Source organism: Mercenaria mercenaria, unplaced genomic scaffold (genome assembly GCF_021730395.1).
Source record: "Mercenaria mercenaria strain notata unplaced genomic scaffold, MADL_Memer_1 contig_3223, whole genome shotgun sequence".
Classification (NCBI taxonomy): Eukaryota; Metazoa; Mollusca; class Bivalvia; order Venerida; family Veneridae; genus Mercenaria; species Mercenaria mercenaria.
The window spans coordinates 60,127-70,001 of record NW_026461343.1 but is presented as its reverse complement, the minus strand read 5'-3'; the positions used below and the strand labels follow the sequence as shown (position 1 = coordinate 70,001).

General features: G+C 35.2%; 1 long non-coding RNA gene across 1 annotated transcript; it reads left to right on the top strand.

Moving 5' to 3' along the window:
* The first annotated feature begins 1,206 nt into the window (after window positions 1-1,206).
* On the top strand, window positions 1,207-9,204 carry LOC123560348 (uncharacterized). The gene is made up of 3 exons (XR_008369184.1): window positions 1,207-1,351; window positions 6,105-6,241; window positions 8,950-9,204. It is a non-coding gene; the product is annotated as an uncharacterized LOC123560348 (long non-coding RNA).
* Window positions 9,205-9,875: the final 671 nt, after the last annotated feature.

Genomic DNA, 9,875 nt, shown 5'->3' with positions numbered 1-9,875 from the left:
TGTATATATATCTATAATATACTGATGCAAGACAACATATGTTATTTGTATAACATGCATTAATATAGGCAATGTAATTGCTATATAATTTGTGAAAATAGTGTCAAAATCAGTCTGAAATTGATGCAGAACACTTTTGCTTCTGATATTTTCTCCCATCATTTTCAGGTGACGATGATCGCGACAAACCACAGACGGGTTGATATTTTTGTTTTACGTTTGAACATAATGTTGTCGTTGAATAGAATAATGATGTTTAAGCGATACTCATTTTAGCATATTTTAAAGAGACATGAGTGATAATTTTGTAACCCACATTGTAAGATTGCGAAGTAACACTACAAAAACACGTGTTCCAAATGTAATTCCACTAAACCGCATTATATGGTGCTATTTGATCGGTTAATTTCTTTCCGAAATCAAATATTCAAGATCTCGATATTCTAATCAGCAGTTGTTTGAATGCAAAGAAAATAATATAGCCTTTTCATAAAATTGAGACGATTAATATGAGATCTTAATTTAGAGAAGAAAACGGCGAAATCGAGTACTTTTTTATTGCTTCTTTTTGTTCCATTTACAAATTACATCATAATTTTGTAATACATTTTTTTTTTTGAAAATGTCATGAGTGCGTTATTATTGACAATGACAATTTTTAATATAAACTTCAAGTTTCTTCTTTCGTTGATCAATGTTTGGGTCGCTCGAAACCATGGATAACTCGAGCATTTTGCCCATCCCCTTGCGACCTCGAGCGAGTGGTGTTTCACTGTATTTCCAAATATCTGTGAAACATTAGTGTTCATTGAAATGACACGAGTTATATAATATGTTGAATGAAACATGACTTATATCATTGTTCTGAAAAGATCAATGTTACATGTACCGCCGAGAGTAAACGTCTATTGCCACATTATATTGCTTTCGAAAAATATGAAAAGTCAAACTAAAGTTGTATAAACCTAAGACGTTTACTTTTCCCCTTTCAAATGAGGTTGAACATTTATCACACTATAGACTTGTTAAACATTAAATTACATACAGAAAATAGGAAAAGAATTCTCATGTTTTGTAAAAGCCAAGGTAAGACATTTCAAAATATCTACAAAAATCAATAAGGCTTTGTACTCTTATAAACTGTAAGATTTTGTCACACTTGATATTTAAAGTATTGTTTATAGATGTTAACTGTATATTTCAGACACAAGGGAAAGCACAGAATATGACACCAAAACCTTCTTAGTGATTGTTAGTGTTGGTTTATTAGTGACAAATATCGTGACAATAGTGTATGCAATATATAAGACAGTGCAGATGAGAAAAGCGAAACCAGGAGGATCAGTTGATGGTAAAAAGAACTATATAAACTTTGTTCGTAACAGGTTTGATTTAAAACCCAGAGCAATACAAACAATTTCTGCATATTACTGTACGCCAACAATAAAGTACGTTTTTATGATTTATTTTTCTTTGATTGCCTTGTCTAACAAATAATAAAATCTACAAAGAGAGCCCTTGAAAATACAGAACGTAGACGGACAGACCAGGTGTGAGCCTGTTCATTATAGGTAATGAAATATGTTACATCCTTCTTCTCGGCTTAGCATTGGCCCAAGTGGCCTGTTGTTATGATAGATAATAAAATGTGCGATAACGTCTTTTGGTTACTCAGGACGCACCAAAGCAAAACAATAGCTGACCTGGCCCGAATGCGCCTGATTATGAGAAGTACTGAAATATGCGACACACATCACGTCCATAAGCATCTGCCGTTATGATGCTGAATCTCCATTATACAGAATCATTGAATGCTATCCAAGATCCCTAAGAACCAGAGATAGATAGTAACGATACGTTTTCCTGTTATTTAGATAAGGAATATATACACGTAAGTTTAACAACGCATTTGACGTTACAATGTTATTTTGTTCACAAATAAAATTCTGGGGATTGGAATAACGCATTAGTATGCTAATCATATAAAATAAAAAATATTCATACATGAAACAAGTATACATTCCTCTTATTCCTCTCATATTTAGACCACATTAATTTTTGAGTAATAAATATGATGTGTTTTCTTCAGGAGAATCCTCTTATTGTACAAGACAAAAGTTAATGTAAGTAACAAATTCAGATAAAATCAATGTGGTATTGACAAATATAAATATCAAATATCTGCTAGACAGTTCCATAAAATTATGGGCCTCCGTGGTCCATTGGTTACACATCACCTGTCCTGCACTGATTCCGGTTTGAAACCTCGCTTTGGTGTAGAATTCTTCATGTGATGAAGTTACCAAGCTTGCTTACGAAAGATCGGTGGCTCTACCAACGTGCCAACCCGATGGGGCATTTGTCGTCTTCGTCCGCAATGCATGAGAAGTCACAATATGACTTAAACAAAAACATTAAAAAAAACATAAAAATTAAAATTATAACTCGTACGACTTCATTGCATTTAAGACGGCTTTTAGAGAAAGCCCCTTAAAAAGAGTCACATACTCTTTAACGATCTGGCAATAAATAAACATTTTACACATAATATGCGTTTGTATATGTTAGGCAATTACAAAAATACTCCTTTATCAAAAAATGTATTTATACATTGTTTCAGTCCATAAGTAACGTGTGTGAAAGGCGTTCCAATTCAAGAGACAGCTGACAACTTAGCACCTTATAAAGACATCGACCATAATTTATGTAATTAAGGCATTTCTGCACGTTCGTGTCAATTTTTTTTCTACAAATATAGAATTTAATTAAATTACGATCTTTCAAAACTTCAGAATCTATTTAGAAAATTTAGCAAATAAAACAGATAGGAACGTGTGCTTGATTTTTTTGCTACACTGATTTGAAAAATTAGGACATCACGCAAGTTTTCAAAATGGGAGTCTATGGGAAAATCTCAATTTTCATGACATTTTCACGAATAAGAGTTTTTCTACAATGCAGATTTTAATGACACTTCTGACAGTCGTAAATAAACATATGGTCTACATTATGTATAATATGTCGAAATAAAATGTATAGATCCGTTTGCTTCTTTTTTGAGATAGTTGCCAACGAATTAAGTGATCCGCAAATTTTCAAGCTGGTTTTAAGCCATTATTTTGAAGTATTTAACGTTTTAAATGAAGTAAGAACAGTGACAGTGTGTATTAATTTTGTTATTCATGGAAATGATTCAGTATGAATCTTTTTATGTATTGTTATAGGACTATCCAGTTTAGTTTGGAACTTTTTATAGCTCTGTTATAGAAAAATTGTTGATATTGATAAATGTATTTCCAGTGAAAGATGTAATCAAAATGTGCGTGAAGACAATAGTGAACTAAATACCGTTTTAGTATTAATTACATTATTTTAACAGTTCCGCAATCTTAAGTTAAAACACGGTTGTGATGTAATCCTTCGTTAGTTTTGTCCATTATAGGTTATTGTACCGATACCGTTCTATACACACGATTATTTTACTATACCTGTCCATTATTAACCTGTAACTGTCCATTCTTAAGATAATGGATACTTTAACAATAGACAGGTACAGGTTAATAATAGACAGGTATAATAGTAACAACCTTGTACGTTGAGAGGTGTGATTACATCAACCTATATAGCTATGAAAGTTTCGAAATATAAACTGCAACGTTTTACAAAACTTGTAACTGCAATAAAGAAAAACCCCGAAGAGGAACGTATGACTTAAACCCAAATCGCCCCACAAATTGTCAGTCAAATGATAATGAAACAATGTGCCAAAAGTAATAACAGAATGTTAGTTTAAATCTTTAACCGTTAGAAAGTAGTGAAGTCCTCTTTGTGTACTCCTAAATCGCAATAGAAAAGTATCGCAGATGTACACATGGTATGGCATTTTCAGTCAAAAATAGACGGAAATAGACAACGTAATTTTAAAAAAAACTGTCGCTCGACTATACCAGCTTACATACAAATATTTAACCAACAACTGCTTAATAGTCGAACAAAATGGCATGATTTTGTAAAAATGCAAAGTAGAGTTATGAAACCTGAGCACTGCATGTCAGATCATCACAATGAACAAGATGGTGACGTTTCAATCCATTTTCATTATTAGGTACTGAAATACCAGCTTACATATAAAACGATAAAACCTTAATAAAAATTATACAAAATATAGTTATGGAACCTGTGCAGTGTAAGTCAATTTACCACAACGAATGAGTGTGTGAAGTTTCAATCCATTCCCACAAGTAATTCCCACAAGTGGTTACTGAGATACCGGTTTATATACAACAAAAAAATAACCAAATCGGGACGCGGACGCGGACGCAGACGCATGGATGAAATAAAAAAGTGGAAAACCACAGGTCGCCTTACACAACATAAACGAAAATGTTGCAGGCTCGGTTTGATTGAGCCTGTTCATGGACGGTAGTGGAAGTGCAAGCTACCGTCCACGTCCTTTAGCCCCGGGTTGAGCAGAACTCAACATTTACACATGTTATAAATACCAGAATATAATTTAGAGACATCCGCAGATGTATTCATACGACGGTGCACATGGAACCTTCAATGATGCACAGAGTGCAATTCCATGAAAAGCGGCGTATGGTCCCCAGATAAAATAACGGCTGTGCCCTAAAAGAGAAAATAATGGACAGAATTAAACAAACTAGAGTCCAATAGATCCACCTATTCTTTGAATAGACGAGCTGAAACACATAATTTTCCTTTGGGAAATTCTTTTTATGCCCCCGAAGGGAGGCATATTAGTTTTCAACTGTCCGTCCGTTCGTTCTTTAGTCACAACGTTAATTTTTTGCATGAAGGCACTTTACTCGCGAACCACTGCACCCAGGACCTCCAAACTTCACATGGTGATAGTACTTATTGAGTACACGACCCTTACTGACTTTGGGGTCACCAGGTCAAAGGTCAAGGTCACAGGGGCCAACGTTAACTTTTTGCATGAAGGCACTTTACTCGCGAACCACTGCACCCAGGACCTTCAAACTTCACATGCTAATAGTACTTACTGAGTACACGACCCTTATTGACTTTGGGGTCACCAGGTCAAAGTTCAAGGTCACTAGGTCAAAGGTCAAGGCGCTGCGGGGGCATTTGTCACCATTAGTGACAGCTCTTGTTCAAATGCTGCAGACCTATCATTGTCATGCAGTGTTCGTGTAAAATTGGTTCTTTAGTCACAACGTTAATTTTTTACATGAAGGCACTTTACTCGCAAACCGCTACACCCAGGACCTTTAAACTTCACATGCTGATAGTACTTATTGAGTACACGGCCTTACTGACTTTGGGGTTACCAGATCAAAGGTCAAGGTCACAGGGGCTAACGTTAACTTTTTGCATGAAGGCACTTTACTCGCGAACCACTGCACCCAGGACCTTCAAACTTCACATGCTGATAGTACTTATTGAGTACACGACCCCTACTGACTTTAGGGTAACCAGGTCAAAGGTCAAGGTCACAGGAGCCAATGTTATCTTTTTGCATGAAGGCACTTTACTCGCGAACCACTGCACCCAGGACCTTCAAACTTCACATGCTAATAGTACTTACTGAGTACACGACCCCTATTGACTTTGGGGTCACCAGGTCAAAGTTCAAGGTCACTAGGTCAAAGGTCAAGGCGCTGCGGGGGCATTTGTCACCATTAGTGACAGCTCTTGTTCAAATGCTGCAGACCCATCATTGTCATGCAGTGTTCGTGTAAAATTGGTTACATTTGTGCCATAACGGACATTTGTTGCAGTCCTACCAAGATATGTGCAATTCCACATTTCTACTACAAAGACAAAAAAAAAACAACGTCAAGTTCTTTAAGGTTTTACTGCACGTTTCGTTATTACCAGAAAATTTGGCCGTAATGATCTTAATTGAACTTGAATACAATTGTCTTGCAAGAACGATGTTATTTATTGTAATAACAAATATTTTCTCGTAAAAACGAGATATGAGTCATAATAAAGATCTCATGTGATACGGGTATTTTTCTTTTAATAAAATTGATAGACTAAGAACATCTCGTAGTTACGAGATAAGAACGATTGTTTTCTAATAACGATATAAAATACATATACATACATTTCAGAATGTCTTCACATGGATCCGTCATCACACCCTACAAACAACTGTACTACTCCTCTTCCTCTTGCTAGTGATCAAAACAATAAACTGACAGCTAAAAGTTGAAAAACAGCAATTTAAAGTGACTGATTTGCTTTGAAGGTATGTATATTTATATTTTATCGGAAGCTGAACATGATTTGTTTCTGTATATAATGTGTTAGTTTGATTACATGTAAATTCCACTGTTTCCTGGATAAAGAAACAATACTAGTTTGGTAAAACAAAATAAAATCATTGATAAATTCTCCAATTGGATTATAACCGTCAATGAAACGAAGATTCGGTGTTATTTCCTGACTGTATGCATGCTTGCTCAAGTACTGTACAAGTGCTTGCGAGTTTCGCAAAAAGACTGTATGCCTGTTTGTGAGTGATTTATTTATAAAATATCGGCGTTTCCTACGCTCCTGTAGAATTTTTTCATACTTTTAATCCGCAAACAAAGTTTGAAGGAGGGTGGTATATAGGAGTCAACATGCGATCTGTCTGTTATGTCTGTTTGTATATGTGTCCTCATAAATTTGGTCGTGCAATTACTTCAATACTATTACACCTACCTCTGTCAAAGTTTACACACAAACATCGGCAATATGTGGTTAATGTTTATCTTATTATTTTCATTTTCTTTTTAAAGTGAAACTTAAAGGTGAAACAGGGTCTGCTTTTCGTGTCCGTGCCATAACTTCCATAACTTCTTTATGCATTAAGGGATTCTGAAATAACTTGGCACAAATGTTCACCATCATGAGACCACAATGAGACGATGTGTCGCACACAAGACTATATTTTCTAGAATTTCAACCCATTGAAACCGATATATCATCGCAACTACAGTTAATAAGGTGTGAAAATATGAACAGTAAATGGGGTGATTTTAGTGAAACGGCGCCAGATTGAATCCACTAATCCTTTGTGGATCGCTTTCTTGACAGCGTCGCACAGTAAACAGCTCTATTTTAGTTTTGTCTTTGTATTTGTCATAAACACATGCAATTTAACAACGTGGAACTTGTCTTATTTTACTGAAATACATTCTGCAGATAAAATAAGGCCCCTATGTTTTACAAGCAGAAGTGCCATTAGAGGAAAAAAGGAGGGTTAATTTGCTCACCTGAGCAAGAAGTGCTCAAGGTGAGCTTTGTGATCACCCTGTGTCCGTCGTTCGTCGTCGTCGTCTGGCATCAACAATTTGACTTTTCGCACTGTAGAGGTCACACTTCTGGTCCAATCGTAATGAAACTTGGTCAGAATGTTACCCTCAATAGAATCTTGGACGAGTTTGATATTGGGTTATCTGGGCTAAAAACTAGGTCACCAGGTCAAATCAAAGGAAAAGGTTGTAAACAGTCTAGAGATCACAATTTGGCCTAATCTTAATGAAAATTAGTCAGAATCTTACCCTCAATAGAATCTTGGACGAGTTCAAAATTGGGTCATATGGGTTCGAAATCTAGGTCACAAGGTCATATCAAAGAAAAGGCTAGTTAACAGTCTAGAGGCCACATTTGTGACCATTTATTAATGGAACTTTTTTTCAAAATGTCACTTTTGATGATATTTAGGTCGAATCTATGATCATATCGTAACGAAACTTTGTCAGAATATTAATCTTGATAATCTATAGGTGACTTTTGAAATCTGGGTCAACTGGTGTGAAAAACTAGGTCATCAGATAAGATCAAAGGAAAGATCAAATCTTTGTCAAGTGGGGTCAAAAACCAGGTCACCTTTTTGACATCAAAGGAAAATTTTATTAACACTCTAGAGGCCACATTTATGATTGTATCTCCATGAATCTTGGTCAGAAAGAAATTGAAACAAAGGACGAGGTACAACTCAGGCAATGTTTTAAACAACGGAAGTGGATTGAGAAAGACTTAGCAGCGAAAACGACTAAATCCGCAAATACAGATTCCCGGCCTGTGCAAGCGTTATCACTATCAAATGTATAAAATTATTTTAAATAGAAATAACGATTAAATCTTCATATGTAGTAAACACGACGGCTGTACTACTCGCGCTCGGTATTTGTAACGGTAACATGTTGATTGATTTACCATGAAGTAAACCCTGAATTACTAATAATAACTTAATCGACTTTTCCGATAATGTTTTCCTTATCGTTTTCTATTTATCCGTCCATTCGCAGGATACTTGCGGGTGCAATAGTTTTAAAAAATCAGAGGATCATTTTGTTGGCAGACGGACAGACATACGGAGGTCAAATAATAGTCCCCTCCTGTCTCATCTCATCGATATTTTGAAATCGTCAGGTAACATTTCTTCGCGTGATTTCCATAGGGAATCGACGGTTAATTTCTTGCATGGAATAGTAGAGACCCTGTGTAAATTTTCAGGTTCTAATGCTGTATTTTATGATAGTATATGTGTGTAAAACCAACACTGAATACTTGCATTTAACGATGCTGAAGGATTCAATTCATATGATTAAGTAGGATAGCGAGTAACAGACCATCTATCCCCACCCCAATGGATTAGTACAAGCATAGAACGAGGAGTCCGACATTAAATGACATTATTTACATGACGACTGATCAAAAGAGACAATTTTATATGCATTTTTATTTCATTTACACCATTACAGGACATAAATCGCCTACTTTACTCGCAAGATGGAATACAGTTTCACTCGCAAATACGCGTTCAGATCAAATATCAAAATTGGCAAGTCGGCATACAGTGAATATTTTTTCACTGACTAGATAAAAATATATTTCATTCAAAAAACTCAACAGATTTAAAACATCTTATTTAATATATTTATGGAGTATGCATTCTTATTTCAGAAAACGTCATGGATTATTGAATTACAAATCAAATTGACGTGTTATTCATCTGTTTCGTGACTCCGTCTAGTGAACTTTCATGCAATGAGTGTGATCAGTCAGCATTTTGGCAGCAGTTTGTAAACATTACCTGTCAATGTCATCTATCATATCACAATATACATATATTTATGTTAGACTTATTGTTAAACTTGCATACACATACAGTGTCAAACAAAATAATTAATTTCAAGAAGAATTCTTACCTTCCTGGTGTCTGTTTATTGTTTTTTGATCACTCGCAAGAGGAAGAGGGGGAGTACAGTCGTTTATAGGGTGTGGTCATTTATTGAATTACTTGATTTATGTATAGGATAGACAACGGCACGAGTTGTCTATACGACGTAGACCACGTGACATAAAAACTGTAATTATTGAAAACTGTCCCACGCGTTATATAGAGATTAGGATTATACTCGTGTTTTTATAAGAGCGATGGTCATTGTACCGTTAGCACTTATTTGGCATATGAACGAATGCAGGTTATTTTGTATAAATTCAGCTTTATCCAAATACCGGATTTACTCAAATTTGACGTTCATTAACACTTTGAGTCAATTGCAATCGCAAGTGCTAAACAGTAAAATATGGGATTCCCCACAATCATTTTTTAAGTTTTTGTGAGGACTTGCATGTTGGCGAAACACGATGACAGATACGTTGATTAAGAAGATAGCCAGGTTCCGAAACTACAAAAAAAGCTGACAGCAAATCGGAGGTAAACATTTTGGATAAAAAAATTACTGTTATTTGAAGTAATCTGGTATTTTAAGTATGGACTAGTGCTTACTGGTAATATATTATCAAGTTGTATTAGAAATCACTTTCAGCAATCGGTATAAAATGACAAAATAATTGTGGTTAGATTTACTTTTGTTCCTATAAGA